Source organism: Amphiura filiformis, chromosome 8, assembly GCF_039555335.1.
Source record: "Amphiura filiformis chromosome 8, Afil_fr2py, whole genome shotgun sequence".
NCBI classification, from domain to species: Eukaryota; Metazoa; Echinodermata; class Ophiuroidea; order Amphilepidida; family Amphiuridae; genus Amphiura; species Amphiura filiformis.
The window spans coordinates 9,704,841-9,722,366 of NC_092635.1; positions in this window are offsets into that span (position 1 = coordinate 9,704,841).

The following is a 17,526-nucleotide window of genomic DNA, read 5'->3' on the forward strand; positions in this document are numbered from 1 at the left end:
ATTGGTCAAGTAAACACGTGATTATATGAGCAGATGACGTCGTTTGTGCTAAGTGTCTTATTTTACGGGGAAATTCATTCTCAAAACTGACTTTTTGTGTCAAATAAAATCTACCTCCGTGCTATTCTCCCGTGTTTGCTGAGAAAAAAACCCTCCACCGTCACATTTCATTGATAAAATCTGATACTGAGTTGTTTTTAATTCCTACAAGCTGCCATGTCTGATTAATAATTCTCTAGGCTGTCTATATCTAGGGAAAGAATTCGATTTCAAAATTGTATCCATTGCGTGTTAACATTGAGAAAATCGCGTTTTCCCCATAAGCTATAGATAAGAAATCATTTGTCACCAAGTCTAGTGGGTAATTAACGCTGACCTTGTGATGCCATTTATACACCCTGATATTTGGGCTATTCCAGTTGAAATCTATACACCCCCTAGTAAAGACATGACCTTAATCTTTCTCCCAGCGAGTGTGGATTTCAAATGGTGGTTACCCGAATGGGTGACTCCATTTGAAATCTACACCCCTGTGTGAGAGATTAAGGTCATGTCTTCAATAGGGGTGTATAGACTTCCATTTGAATAGCCCATGCTAATCCAACCTGTGATTAAACCTGTTACATCTGTGAAATATAGTCCTTCAAGGAGGACCACGCTCCATTTAGTATGATAGTCCACGCCGTCAGGCATCCGGCGTTGATTATAGTGCTAAAATATTGCGTTGGGAGGGTTTCACATGAGCTGACAATTAAAAAAAAGAAAGAAATGTAATCAAAAGCAAGACCTACCGTTTTTAATGTAACTTAACGATTTTTACGATTGCAGACTCTCCCAGCAAACACAAAAACGTCTTAAACGTTTAAACATGTTATATTGTGGGGTTTGGATTAGATAAAAACGTTTTGATAACATTAAATGTTGGGTTATATAAAGGTTAAGAAAACGTTTTTCATTTTGTATTGTGATGTGCCCTGAGTAATTTGATTTAATTTAATTATTTAACTTTGTTTACAAGCTGAAAGTATTTCATGAGATGGGAAACCCCTTGTATTTTGAATTCCCCAAATTATTGTAAACAAAGTCAGATCTATGTTTGGAACTTGGAAATCCCCAGTTCAGTATATTGCACCATAGTCAGAAAAAAAAACCAGGAAGTGATGTAATGTGAAAGGTGAATGTGTATTAGTAATATTGGGAAATCCCAAGATTGCAGCAATGTTGTGAAAATGTGATTGAAGTAATGGTTTATTAATAGATGATGGTTTTTTTTTGCATGAGTACTGATATAAAAAGCTGGAGGCTTTTGTGGGGACTTGACAGAATGTGATGGGAGATTGTAAACTCCACATGTGTGTGATGGTCTTCGTGCTTCAAAAAAGAAGTACATTTTAACCAGTTTATATAGCCAATAATTGAGCTAATTTTAATACAGCAACGAAGAAGACAGCGAGCACACAAACGTGCTCTTCCTCATCAAGGGATTAAAAGTTCTTCTGACAAATTGCTGGAGTTTGCTGGGTTTGTGAAGGCCACGCATCTGTCAAAAAACAGCGGAGCTGTGTTAAAGAAACCTGTTCCCTGGAAAAAGAGTGGTTGGTGAAAGAAACACCATTTTTGGAGAAAGCAGCGCAAGGAGATATATTTGTGGAGAAAGCAGCGCAAGGAGATATATTTGTGGAGATAGCAGCGCAAAGGAGATTGGAGGAAGCATCATCATTTTCGTATGAGGAATTTATGTGCAAGGATTTATAAATGCAAGTGTACGATGGACTTCGCTGATTTTCGCAGAACAAGTGAATAAGGATATATTACATCAGTCGTCCAGAACATTGCAAGAACTCTAGAATCACCAACAAGAAGACCGCTGGTTAAGTACCGATATAATAAAACTGATTGTGTGATTTTATTGTAATTGTTGTTATATGTACCAAGCATACTCTATTTTCAATTAAAGACTTAGATTTGTTAGCTTAAAAAAAACAGTGTATTTGTGTTGTGCATTCGTGTGAGTTCGGGTAAAAGGTGATTTTGGCCTTGAGTCAAGTACGACTCGTAACAAAAATTGGGGGCTCGTCCGGGAGATACACTGTAAAAAAGTTAACATTAATTTACTAAAGTCTTGAACGTGAAAGTACAGTATGGCAGAGTTTAAAGCAGAAGAGTTTCTTGAAACTATAAATTGGGAGAAGTTTGATGAGTTGAAGAAGCCTGATTTATTAGCATTTGCCAAACATTATAACTTGAAAGTAAAGCAAGCTACAAGAAAGCAAATAATCAAAAATGCATTGATTGATGTTTTGGTCGGGGAGGACATTTTGATGAATCCTATTTGGCAGAGAAACTTGACGTAGAAACTGAAATTGGTGGGGACTCAGCATTTAAATTGAAAGAGTTGGAAATTCAATTAGAACTGAGGAAAATGGAAATGGACCAAAAGAAAATAGAAATGGACCAAAAAGAAAAACTGGAAATGATCAAGTTAGAGAATGAAAATAAAGAAAAACAAGAAAGGCTAGACATTGCAAAACAAAAACTAGCAATGGAAGACAAAGCTCGCCAAGACAAGATGGCGCTTGAACACCAAAAGTTGGAACTTGAAGAAAAAGAAAAAGAAACAAAGCTGCAAATAGAAGCACATTTGAAAGAAAAAGAAATTGAGGAAAAGTACAAGTTTGAACAAGAGAAGTTGGCAAAGCTAGGTGACAAATACTCATCAAGTTTCTCCTCAAAGTCAGGGTTTGATGTTACAAAGTATGTAAAGCTTGTGCCTAAATTCAAAGAAAAAGAAGTTGACGAGTATTTTCAACATTTTGAAAAGGTAGCTACAAATTTGAAATGGCCTCCAGAGCATTGGACCCTACTGCTACAAAGTAGTTTTGTGGGGAAGGCCAGGGAAACTTACTCAGCCCTACCAATAGAGAAGTGTAATAATTATGAAGAAGTTAAACAGGCAGTCCTTAAGGCCTATGAGCTGGTGCCTGAAGCATACAGACAAAAGTTCAGAGATTCAAGAAAGCAAGCAGATCAAACCCATGTAGAATTTGCTAGAGTAAAAGAACAAATGTTTGACAGGTGGCTTGGTTCAAAAGAAGTCAAAGATGATTTCGGCCAACTTAAGCAATTAGTTCTTATAGAAGAGTTCAAGAAATGTGTCCACGTTGACATTAAAACCCATTTGGATGAAAGCGCTAGCAAAATTAAGACGCTAAACGAAGCGACGACAATGGCGGACGACTATGGCTTAACTCACAAATTGATTGGGAGTAAATTTAGTCATAACAGAAGTTATTCAAACAGGTTCAGCCATAATCAACCTAGAGCAAATCAGGGTGGTACACAAGAAGTGAAACCTCAGTCTAATTCACAGCATAGTGCTGGTGGTAGAGGGACCCCAGGGAGTTCAGGTAACAAAGCAAAATTTGGGACTGAATTTAAAGCCAAAGTAACTTGTACTCATTGTAAGAGACCAGGGCATACGATGACCCAGTGTTATTTCTTAAAAGGCAGACAAGACGCACAAAAACAGCAGCAAACTGCTAGTAATACTGTGGGATGTGCAGTGTCACTTGAGTCAAAGAAACGAGTCAGTCAAATCAAGAAACAAGAATTCCCACAAAAGGGAAGTGAGACAGACAAGGTGTGTGAAGAATTTGAACCATTTGTGTTAGAGGGAGTGGTATCACTTGGTGATAATGGTAGTCCAAAGTCCATTAAGATTGTGCGAGATACGTGTTGTGCACGGTCTATGATTCTGGAAGGAACTTTGCCCTTTAATGAGGATAGTTCAGCAGGTACTGCTTTGATCCAGGGTATTGGGATGGAAATACTTAATGTACCTCTCCACAAAATTAACTTGACATCTGACTTGGTTTCTGGTCCGGTAACCATAGGAGTTAGACACGAATTGCCAGTCAAGGGAGTGTCCATGTTGCTAGGAAATGATTTGGCAGGGGGAAGGTTTTTCCTGACCCAATAGTTACAGATAAGCCCTGTATACAGGATGATAATAGTGAGGAAGAGGAGATATTTCCTGCATGTGCAGTGACACGGGCAATGAGTAAGAAGGCCTCATTAGAAACAATTGAGGACAACCAAATTGATGACTTAGGCTACAATTTGGAAGACACATTTGTGTCAAAGTTGAATGAGAAAGAAGATAAACTTCCTTCTCCTGGGGATAAAAATACCCCTAAAAGTGACACAGCCTCTGAGCATGAACAAATTGGGGAAACCATGAAAGACCCATTAAGTCATGACAAGCTGATTCTGGAGCAACAAAATGACCCAGAACTCAAAGAGATCAATCAAAGGGCATTGACCCTAGAAGAAGCAGAACAAAATTCTGTCTGTTTTTACAAACAAGATGGTGTGCTAATGAGAAAATGGCGGCCACCTGATGTACCTGCCGATGAAGAGTGGAAGGTAGTGCACCAAATTGTGGTACCAAAAGTCTACCACACTGAAGTAATTAACATAGCACATGATAGTCCCATGGCAGGGCATTTGGGTGTTAAGAAAACTCATGAAAGAATTCTGAGACATTTCTGGTGGCCCACTCAGAAAAGATGTTTCTGAATATTGCAAAACATGTCACATATGCCAAGTAGTAGGGAAGCCAAATCAGAAAATACCTCCTGCTCCATTGAAGCCAATTCCAGCCTTTGATGAACCATTTAGTAGGGTTATTATTGATTGTGTAGGGCCCCTACCAAAGACTAAGTCAGGTAATCAATACCTTCTGACAATTATGTGCGCGTCAACACGCTTTCCTGAAGCCATACCCTTGAGAAATATTAAAGCAGTGACAATAGTGAAAGCTTTAACCAAGTTCTTCACATTTGTGGGGCTCCCCAAGTCCATACAGTCAGATCAAGGATCAAACTTTACTTCTGGAGTATTTCAGCAGGTCATGTATCAATTAGGCATAGAACAATATACCTCGAGTGCTTACCATCCAGAATCACAAGGTGCACTAGAAAGGTTCCACCAAACTTTGAAAAACATGATCAGAACATACTGTTTGGAATTTCAGAAGGACTGTGATGAGGGAGTACACTTGTTGTTGTTTGCTGCTAGGGAAGCTGTTCAGGAAACTTTGGGATTTAGTCCTTTTGAGTTAGTGTTTGGACACACAGTGCGCGGGCCCTTAAAGTTGTTGAAAGAAAAGTGGCTCAATGAGAAATCAGATATCAATTTGTTGGATTATGTCTCCAATTTTAAGCATAGGCTTAACAGAGTAACTGATATCGCCAAAGAAAACTTGAAACAGGGTCAAGCCAAAATGAAACAGTGGTATGATAAACATGCCAAAGAGAGAGTGTTCAAACCAGGTGACAAAGTTCTAGTACTGTTTCCAATTCCAGGACACCCATTACAAGCCAGATATCATGGCCCATGTGAGGTAGAGTCAAAAGTGGGTGAAGTAGATTATATAATCAAAACTCCTGGAAGACGCAAGAGCAGGCAGTTATGCCACATAAATATGCTCAAAGAGTATGTTGAAAGAAGTGACAGTGGCATTCCAAAACCTGTGTGTACAGTAAAACATGCTGATAATGTAGACAAACATGCCGATGTAGACAAAATCGCCAATGTAGACAAGGGTAAAGATGATAATTCTGATGTCACATTTGACCAGGATAAAGAGCTGGAGCACAAAGAGTATAATGTAAAATTGAACAATTCTGATGTGCTCACTAATTTGGACTCAAAGTTAGGTCATCTTTCTCAAGATCAACAAAGTCAAATTGCAAATTTGATTCACAAATTTGACAATATATTTCCTGATAGGCCAAGTAGAACAAATGCTGCATTTCATGATGTAGATGTTGGTGATACAAAACCAATCAAGCAGCATCCTTACAGAGTCAATCCATTGAAAATGGAACATCTCAAAAATGAGATCAATTATATGCTAGACAATGATATCATAGAACCAAGTAGTAGTGAGTGGAGTTCACCATGCATTCTTGTTCCCAAGCCTGATGGTTCATACAGATTGGTCGCAGACATGAGAGCTGCAAATGTTCATTCAAAGACAGACTCGTACCCAATTCCAAGAATTGATGATTGCATAGACAAAATTGGGAATGCAAAATTTGTTAGCAAATTTGATCTTTTGAAAGGGTACTGGCAGGTTCCACTCACAGACCGTGCCAAAGAGATTTCTGCTTTTTGTACACCATTTGGTCTTTACCAATACAAAGTCATGCCATTCGGTTTGAAAAATGCACCAGCAACATTTCAGAGAATGGTAAATTAAATTGTGGCAGACATAGAGGGATGTGAAGCGTATGTAGATGATTTGATTGTTTACAGTCAAACTTGGGAACAACACATGGAACAACTCCATCAATTGTTTAAGAAGCTGTCAGAAGTACAGTTGACAGTCAATCTGGTAAAAAGTGAGTTTTGCCATGCCACAGTCACATACTTGGGATATGTTGTAGGTCAAGGTCAGGTGAAACCTATCAAAGCCAAAGTTGAAGCAATTGAGCAATACCCCACACCTGTAAACAAGAAGGCACTCATGAGATTTCTAGGAATGGTTGGCTATTATAGAAAGTTCTGTCCAAACTTTTCAGAGATAGCAAGTCCTTTGACTGAGTTGTTGAAGAAAGATGCAAAATTCATGTGGTCAGAACAGTGTGAAAATGCTTTTCACAAAGTCAAATCAATACTCATGAGTTCACCAGTGCTTACTGCACCTGATTTTCAGAAGCAGTTCAAGTTGACTGTTGATGCCAGTGACATAGGCTGTGGAGGTGTTGTGATGCAAGAGGGTGAAGATCAAATAGATCACCCCATTTGTTACTTTTCAAGGAAATTCAACAAGCACCAGAGAAATTACTCCACAATTGAGAAGGAGTGTCTAGCATTGCTATTAGCATTGCTACATTTTGATGTGTATTTGGGTACCACAGTATACCCTGTGCTTGTTTTCACAGATCACAATCCCCTCACCTTCATCAACAGGATGAAGAACAAAAACCAAAGACTGGTGAGGTGGAGTTTGACCTTGCAAGACTACAATCTGGACATCAAACATATTAAGGGAAAAGACAATGTAATGGCTGATGCCCTGTCCAGAATTGCATAAAAAGGGCTTGATAAACAAAAGTTCCTTTTAAAAGGGAACTTGTGTGACAAGTAGTCACTGTGTATGATGAGTTAAATACTCAAAGTTGATAAATGTTGAAGTTGATGTAAAAGAAGAAAACATTTAAGAAAGTTTTCATTACATTCGAACTTTCTTCTTTTAAGGAGGAGGGTGTGATGTGCCCTGAGTAATTTGATTTAATTTAATTATTTAACTTTGTTTACAAGCTGAAAGTATTTCATGAGATGGGAAACCCCTTGTATTTTGGAATTCCCCAAATTATTGTAAACAAAGTCAGATCTATGTTTGGAACTTGGAAATCCCCAGTTCAGTATATTGCACCATAGTCAGAAAAAACAACCAGGAAGTGATGTAATGTGAAAGGTGAATGTGTATTATTAATATTGGGAAATCCCAAGATTGCAGCAATGTTGTGAAAATGTGATTGAAGTAATGGTTTATTAATAGATGATGGTTTTTTTGCATGAGTACTGATATAAAAAGCTGGAGGCTTTTGTGGCGACTTGACAGAATGTGATGGGAGATTGTAAACTCCACATGTGTGTGATGGTCTTCGTGCTTCAAAAAGAAGTACATTTTAACCAGTTTATATAGCCAATAATTGAGCTAATTTTAATACAGCAACGAAGAAGACAGCGAGCACACAAAAGTGCTCTTCCTCATCAAAGGATTAAAAGTTCTTCTGACAAATTGCTGGAGTTTGCTGGGTTTGTGAAGGCCACGCATCTGTCAAAAAACAGCGTAGCTGTGTTAAAGAAACCTGTTCCCTGGAAAAAGAGTGGTTGGTGAAAGAAACACCATTTTTGGAGAAAGCAGCGCAAGGAGATATATTTGTGGAGAAAGCAGCGCAAGGAGATATATTTGTGGAGATAGCAGCGCAAAGGAGATTGGAGGAAGCATCATCATTTTCGTATGAGGATTTTAGGTGCAAGGATTTATAAATGCAAGTGTACGATGGACTTCGCTGATTTTCGCAGAACAAGTGAATAAGGATATATTACATCAGTCGTCCAGAACATTGCAAGAACTCTAGAATCACCAACAAGAAGACCGCTGGTTAAGTACCGATATAATAAAACTGATTGTGTGATTTTATTGTAATTGTTGTTATATGTACCAAGCATACTCTATTTTCAATTAAAGACTTAGATTTGTTAGCTTACAAAAACAGTGTATTTGTGTTGTGCATTCGTGTGAGTTCGGGTAAAAGGTGATTTTGGCCTTGAGTCAAGTACGACTCGTAACAGTATGAAAACACACACTACAACAATATTTTTTAAATGTTTTCAAAATGTTGTTGTCAAATAGTTTTTGAAGACATTTTTTGCCAAATATTTTGTCAACACTTTTAAGTGTTATTTAAAAACAACATTATGTTAGAATATTTGCTGTAGGTTATCAACAAATGTTTTTGTATGTTATGACAACGTTTTATACCCTTAACACACCCTTTATATAACCCGACATTTAAACGTTTTCTGGCAACCTTTTCTAACTTTTTACGTTTGCTGGGTCTGGCCTTGGTGGATAAGAGCGTGTGACAGGTATTACATAATTATGAAGTGTTTATTAACAGGTAAAACCTTGACCTTCAAGCTCTGTTGCTGCAGTCAGATACACAATTATTTTTAACTACTTCAAACTGTCTTTGATTATCTATATGTGTAGATTGGCAATGATCAAGGGGATGCGATCAAATTAATGAGTGTATCTATATTGCCTCGTTCACGCTGAATGATTTGATTGAGCTAAACACTTTGCAACCCAAACTATTCAGTGTCGTGTTCTCACGGGAAACACAATCTGTAGTTCGATGTTGTTGATTGTGAGATGTTGTTGTCCGATTGTGATAGCGTGGTTGGTACATCACCCAGTCATCTTCTCCTGATACGGTGATTGATAAACTACCCAAACAAAAATCATTTCTATATCTTCCACTGATACAATGGTTGGTAAACTACATACATATCACACTGTCATCTACCACTGCTGCAGTGATTGGTAAACTACCTGCGCATCCCCAGTCATCTGCCCCTGATACAGTAATTGATAAACCATTCTGATGCAGTTCAAATCGGCTGCTCAGTGCCAGAAGTGGGTAAGTGCAGTAGCGGCCCTGTGAACATTGGGCAATTTACACAAAATATATTGTATTATAACACATGGCAGCTATTGCACTTACACACTTCTGGCACTGAGCAGTCAAAATACATAAACATCATCCAGTTATCAGCTGAGCTAATGTATAGTTACTAAACTACGTAAACACCATCCAGTTATGTACCCTTGATACAGATGATTGATAAATTAAATTTACATACACATCACCCAATCATATACCCTGATGCAGTTATTGATCAACTACGTAAACAACACCCAATCATCTACCCCTGATGTAGTAATTGATAAACTGCCGTAGTTTCTCAATCACTATGACTACGTACAAAACACCCGCCATTTACCCCCAATGCAGTGATTGATAAACTACGTGACATCACCCAGTCATCTACCCTGATGCAGTGATTGATACACTACGTACACATCACCCAGACATCTACCCCTGATGCAGTGATTGATAAACTACGTACACATCACCCTGACATCTAGCCCTGATGCCGTGATTGATAAACTACGTGCACATCACCCAGTCATCTACCCCTAGTCCGAGATTAATAAACTACGTACACATCAACCTGATGCAGTGATTGACACACTACGTACACGTCACCCGTCATCTACCCCTGATGCAATGATTGATAAACTACGTACACATCACCCTGACATCTAGCCTGATGCAGTGATTGATAAACTACGTACACATCACCCCGTCATCTACCCCTGATGCAGTGATTAATAAACTACGTACACATCACCCAGTTATCTACCTCTGATGCAGTGATTGATACACTACGTACACATCACCCAGTCATCTACCTCTGATGCTGTAATTGATAAACTACATACACGTCACTCAGTCATCTACCCCTGATGCAGTGATTAATAAACTACGTACACATCACCCTGACATCTTGCCCTGATGTAGTGATTGATAAACTACGTACACATCACTCAGTCATCTACCTCTGATGCAGTGATTAATAAACTACGTACACATCACCCTGACATCTACCGCTGATGCAGTGGTTGATAAACTACGTACACATCACCCAGCCATCTACCCCTGATGCCGAGATTGTTTAACTAAAAGCTAATCAGTAAATCATCTGCCCATGGTGCAAATATTGATAAACTACGTACACCTCACCCAGTCATGAATTCCACTTGCACGTTGCTTTATTACGATATTATTACCTTGCAAAGCAAAAGACAAATGTAAATTTACTGCGTGCAAACCATTCGGAATAGTTACAACTGAAATCGTTTTAATTCTTTCATTAATATTATACTGTGCCCTAATATTATTATTTAATAGTTCACATTAAAATGGGAATTCAAAAGACTTCATCTTGATAAGGCCATGAGAAGCTTTGATGATAATGTTTCTAGTTATAAATTTGCTGATGAGGTTTAAAATTATCATGCAATTTACTTGTAAATACTGGATTGGGGGTCCCACAAAAGTTCCTTTGAAATCCAACGCTAGAAAAATACTCTTTATAAACAAGTAATTCTTACCATGTATTTAAATCCATTTGAATTCTCACAAAAGGTAACTTGACCCCTCAAATGATTTATAACCAAACATATGATATCGCCGAACACAATTACCTAACTATGCCTTGATGCCGTTCTGAGGCCCACAAACTACACAAGTAGGTCAGGGCAGAGTTTTTGTATGTTACCACAATGCAGCATTATATAAGGCAAACATAGAAAGCCATCTTGTCTACCTTTGATTACATCTTGGCACCTCTCCTGACCTAATTGTTTTGTTGCCCTTGTATCCCATTTCACGAGGATTCTTTCACATTATCAATAGCACATATACTTGAACATGTAGAGACGATATGGAATGAAAATAAGGGAATAAGTGAATTCCGCGAAGAGTGTATTTTGAGAGGACCTGTGGGTTTCTTTGAATCGAGTAATATTCTGCCAGATCTGAAGGGGTAGTTCTTTTCACGGAGATTTAACATAATGATTAGCAAAAGAGTACATTAAAGAGTTTCCTGAAAAACGTAATAATAAAAGACTACCCCAAAAGTGTAATAATAAAAGAGTGTCCCATAAATGTAATGATAAAAGAGTGTCCCAAAATGTAATAATAAAAAAGTGTCCCAAGTAATAATAAAAGAGTGTCCCAAAAACGCAATAATAAAAGGGTGTCCCAAAAATGTAATGATAAAAGAGTGTCCCAAGAAAGTAATAATAAAAGAGTGTCCCAAAAAATGTAATAATAAAAGAGTGTCCCAAAAAATGTAATAATAAAAGAGTGTCCAAAAAATGTAATAATAAAAGAGTGTCTCAAAAAAATGTAATAATAGAGTGTCCGAAAAATGTAATAATAAAAGAGTGTCCCAAAATGTAATAATAAAAGAGTGTCCCAAAATGTAATAATAAAAGAGTGTCCCAAAAATGTAATAATAAAAGAGTGTCTCAAAAATGTAATAATAAAATAGTGTCCCAAAAATGTAATAATAAAAAAGAGTCTCCCAAAAATGTAATATTATAAAAGAGTGTCCCAAAAATGTAATAATAAAAGAGTGTCCCAAAATGTCATAATAAAAGAGTGTCCCAAAAAATTAATAATAAAAGAGTGTCCCAAAAACGTAATAATAAAAGAGTGTCCCAAAAATATGTAATAATAAAAAAGTGTGTCCCAAAAAATGTAATATTTAAAGGTGACAGCGTTTTACGACAGATAATATTCATTTCGGTAAAATTAATTATTTTTGTCGAAGCATATAAGTATATGAAATTCAATGTACTTGATGCAATATATTAATTTGGGAACAACATGTGGTATTTTAAAGATAACTAGTAAAGTATACGTGTGAAATAAGAACAACGTGGAGTCAAAGAAGCAGTTCACATCAAAGCCAACCAACCATCTCTCAACAAAGACGGGGGCCGGTTCAAACTTTCTGGAGTCTACGAGTCTGTTATCAGGTCAAAGGTCAAGAAAATCTCGACCTGATACAGTCACTCACTCGCTGATGAAAGATGGAGTACCATCTGAAAATTCCGAGGTAGGAATTATTTCCTTGTGTTTGGATCAAAAGTTTAAGTCAAAATCATGATTTATACCAACACAAATGAACTTTCATGAACAGCTTTTAGTTTTTGTATTATATCGCTAGATAAATGAGGTTTCACTAAATGTCTGCTTGGTGTCAGTTCTTGGCATAAAACTGACAAGTTACTTCGAATTGGAAAATTGGATTTGTGGTGAAAGAACGCAACCATCAAAAATTAATAAATTTTGTTCCTTGTCATCACAAATTAATGACGTATCGCGTTACAAAATGCGCCAAAATAACAGCTTGCTTCTTCTACGTTCAGTAGTTGTCAGTATACTCTGGACTGATACACAATATCCGCCAAATCCGATCATTTTTGTCTACTAATTTGAGGTACGTTACTCTAGTTTTTACGTAGTTGAATGTATATTCCATCCTGCTTGTAAGTCTATGCGCAGCAGTTGAGACTTGTTGGATTTGGCATAAAGCCGAATGCATGTTTTGAGAGGGATATATCGAATCGATTTCTTCAGAACATACAATTATTGTAAATAATCGCTGCACATTCACTTAATTTCTTATGAATGTTTTCAATTTTTAGAAATACCTTTGGAATGGTACCAATATTTCACGTATTTCACTCTGCCATGTTCAAAACGAAATGATTCCTTTTGATTGATTAGGGGTGTTTTTCACCTTTATATCACAATATCACATATAAGATCATTGTTTAGGCAAGTTTTTTAGATACTGTGTTACGAGTCGATAATCTGACTCAAGGCCAAAGCAAGTTTTTTCCCCAAATTCACTTCAGAATGCACTACAAAACACACTGATTAATTAAGTTAACAATATCTAAGTCTTTTCATCAAAAGAAAAGTGAGTCAACATTAACACATATAATCAATCATACATACACTCTTTAGCAAAGTTACTTATCCAGCAGTCTTCCTGTTATTGATTGTAAGGTTTATGTTCTTGATGTATATCCTGATTCACTTGTCCTGCGAAGATCACTAGATCAGCGAAGTCCACTGAAGACTTTTATATCCTTTGCATAAAATCCTGGCACAGTTGTCTATCTCAAAAACAGTGCTCTTTTTACCTTCTACACAATTTCTAATGAAAAACAGGCCTGCATTCAGTAGTTGTCCCCCTGTTTTCACTTACATTGACAGATATGTTCATAAACCAGACTTCAGCAAGTCGACAGAAGAATATATTCTTTCTTGGAAGAGGTACGCACCCTGACGTATTCCATATCTTCTCCGATATCACCGGATAGTAGTACATTGACTACATTACATATGTCTGGTTCGCAATTTCCTTTTTTCGACGGTAAATGGACTGTAAGCACACTATTACTAGCCCAAAACAGCACTGTACTGTGCTGAATTGTCTGACCATTGATATTTTCACAATATATGATGTAATCTGGGAAATTCCCAAGAACAATTATAAAAATTAACCTTTCACATTACATCGCTTCCTGTTGACTGGGTGATGTTTACATAGTTTATCAATCACTGCATCAGGGGTATCTATAGATGACTGGGTGATGTGTACGTAGTTTACCAATCACTGCATCAGGGGTAGATGACTGGGTGATGTTTACGTAGTTTATCAATCACTGCATCAGGGGTAGATGGCTGGGCGATGTGTACATAGTTTACCAATCACTGCATCAGGGGTAGATGACTGGGCGATGTGTACGTAGTTTATCAATCACTGCATCAGGGGTAGATGACTGAGCGATGTGTACGTAGTTTATCAATAACTACATCAGGGGCAGATGACTGATTGATGTTTACGTAGTGTGATGTACCCTGTATAATTGTATTTCATGAAATAGGGGAAGTTACCTGTATAATCATGCAATAGTTTGTTCATTATGACTTTTCTGGAAATCCCCTATAATGGAAATAGCAACATCATTTGTGAAGACTATTTATGTCAAGGGGGAAAATCCCTGAGACTGTAAAGAAATAATGACAGTATGAAAGTGATGTAAGGTGAAATGTAAATGTCTATTATTAGAACATTGGGAAAATCCAAGATTGGCTACAAAACATCATGTTGGTAGTAGTTCTTGGCAGACCTGTATCGATATGATTGTAATGTGAATGGATGTAGCTATTACTCTCAAAAAGAGAGTATTTAATGTTAACCAGTTATTCTGGATACTCAGAGAGTATTACAAAGTGTGGCCATGGAGGATTCCTACAGTGCTACAAGTTCAGCCTTTGAGCGATGAAGATTATGTAGATGGATCTCGTCAAGTGCGGATACCGTTGTTTGCCCACACGGCAATTGTTTTGTCCTCAACGACATGCTGAAATTATGGTTATTATTTCGGAGCTACGAAAACGAAAATGGACCAAAGTAAGACATAGGGTCTACTGCGGATTGTGTCGGACTTTATGGAAAATGTTACAATTATTATCATCTGGATACAGATCTGACAGGCTGCAATAACCTTTATTATTGAGACAGTTTATAGTGTTGATCTGGGCTAGCTAGCTAATATCCCAGCAAACACAAAAACGTTTTTAAAACGTTTTAAATAAGTTATATTGTGGGTTTTGGTTTAGGTAAAAACGTTTTAATAACATGAAAATGTCGGGTTATATAAAGGTCATGAAATCGTTTTAAAACGTTTTGTATGAAAACACACTACAACAATATTTTTAAAATGTTTTCGAAATGTCATTGTAAACTATTTTTGCAAACATTTTTGGCCATATATTTTTTCAATACTTAAATAACATTATGTTAAAATATTTGCACCCAGCAAACACAGAAATGTTCTTAAAATGTTTTTTACAAAACGTTAAAATAACATTTAAATGTCGGGTTATATAAAGGTCGTGAAAACATTTATAAAACGTTATTGTAAATATTTTGGGCAAACATTTTTTGCAAAATATTTTTCAACCCCAAACTAACATTCTGTGTAGAATGATTTGTAACAAGTTTTCAAAAATGTTTTTGGAATGATATTAAAACGTTTTTATACCCTTTATATAACCCGACATTTAAATGTTTTCTGTAAAACATTTGTGTTTGCTGTGCAGTAAATTACCAACAAATGTTATTTAATGTTATGAAAACGTTTTATACCATTAATGTACCCTTTATATAACCCGTCATTTAAACCTTTTTCTGACAACCTTTTATAACCGTTTGCGAATGATGTCGAAAACGTTTTGTGTTTGCTGGGATGCTTACAGTCCAATTCCTTCAAAGAAAGGAAATGCAAACCAGAATTATTTTATGTAGTCAATGCACTACTGTCTGCCAGTGTTGTCGGAGAAGATCCAGAATACGTCAAAGAACGTACTTCTTCCAAGAAAGGAATATATATTCTTCTGCCGATTTGCTGAAGTCTGGTTAATGGAGCAACACAACTGTCAAAATAAGTGGGGACAACTGCATCGCAGTCCTGCTTCCTGAAGATATTGTGTGAAAGGTGGAAATAGCACCAAGTTTGGAGAAAGCAGCGCAAGGAGTTAAGTTTTGAAAAAGCAGCGCAAGGAGTTAAGTTTGGAGAAAGCAGCGCAAGGAGATAACGGTTTGGAGAAAGCAACGCCATTTTTGTGTGAGGATTTCATACACAAGGATATTTATAAATACACACTGTACACTGGACACTGGTACACTGGACTTCATCAGTCGTCCAGAACATTGCAAGAACTTTATGATCACCAAGAAGAAGAATGCTGGCTAAGTATTAAATAGCTAAAGAGTGATTATATTTGATTATTATGTATGTGCATTTGTTGTCATATATTGTACCAATCATAACTTGCTTTCAATTAAAGACTTAGATTTTGTTAGCTTAATCAAACAGTGTATTTGTGTTGTGCATTCGTGTGAGTTCGGGTAAAAGATGATTTTGGCCTTGAGTCAAATACGACTCGTATCAGTATTTTATCAATCACTGCATCAGGGGTAGATGGCTGGGCGATGTTTACGTAGTTTATCAATCACTACATCAGGGGCAGATGACTGGGTGATGTGTACGTAGTTTATCAATCACTGCATCAGGGGTAGATGACTGGGTACTGTGTACGTAGCTTATCAATCACTACATCAGGGGTAGATGACTGGGTGATGTGTACGTAGTTTATCAATCACTGCATCAGGGGTAGATGACTGGGTACTGTGTACGTAGCTTATCAATCACTACATCAGGGGTAGATGACTGGGTGATGTGTACGTAGTTTATCAATCACTACATCAGAGGTAGATGACTGGGTACTGTGTACGTAGTTTATCAATCACTGCATCAGGGGTAGATGACTGGGTGACGTGTACGTAGTTTATCAATCACTGCATCAGGGGTAGATGACTGGGTGATGTACGTAGTTTATCAATCACTGCATCAGGGGTAGATGAATGGGCGATGTGTACGTAGTTTATCAATCACTACATCAGGGGCAGATGACTGGTTGATGTTTACGTAGTTTACCAATCACTACATCAGGGATAGATGACTGGGTGATGTTTACGTAGTTTACCAATCACTGCATGTATTCGTAGTTTACCAATAACTGCATCAGGGGCAGATGACTGGGTTATGTATTCGGAGTTTATCAATCACTGCATCAGGGGTAGATGACTGAGTGACGTGTACGTAGTTTATCAATCACTGCATCAGAAGTACAGGACTGGTTGATGTCTACGTAGTTTATCAATCACTGCATCAGGGGTAGATGACTGGGTGACGTGTACGTAGTTTATCAATAGCTGCATCAGAAGTACAGGACTGGTTGATGTCTACGTAGTTTATCAATCACTGCATCAGGGGTAGATGGATAGTTGATGTGTATGTAATTTATCAATCACTGCATCAGGGGTAGATGACTGGGTGATTTTAAGTAGTTTATCAATCACTGCATCAGAGTTAGATGACTGGGTGATGTGTATGTAGTTTATCAATCACTGCCTCATGAATAGATGACTGGGTGATGTGTACGTATTTTATCAATCACTGCATCAGGGTGGTTGAATGGGTGGTATGTACGTAGTTTATCAATCACTGCATCAGGGGTAGATGACTGGGTGATGTGTACGTGGTTTATCAATCGCTGCATCAGAGGTAGAGGACTGGGCGATGTGTACATAGTTTATCAATCACTGCATCAGGGTAGATGACTAGGGATGTCTACGTAGTTTATCAATCACTGCATCAGGGGTAGATGACTAGGTGATGTGTATGTAGTTTATCAATCACTGCATCAGGGGTAGATGACTGATGAT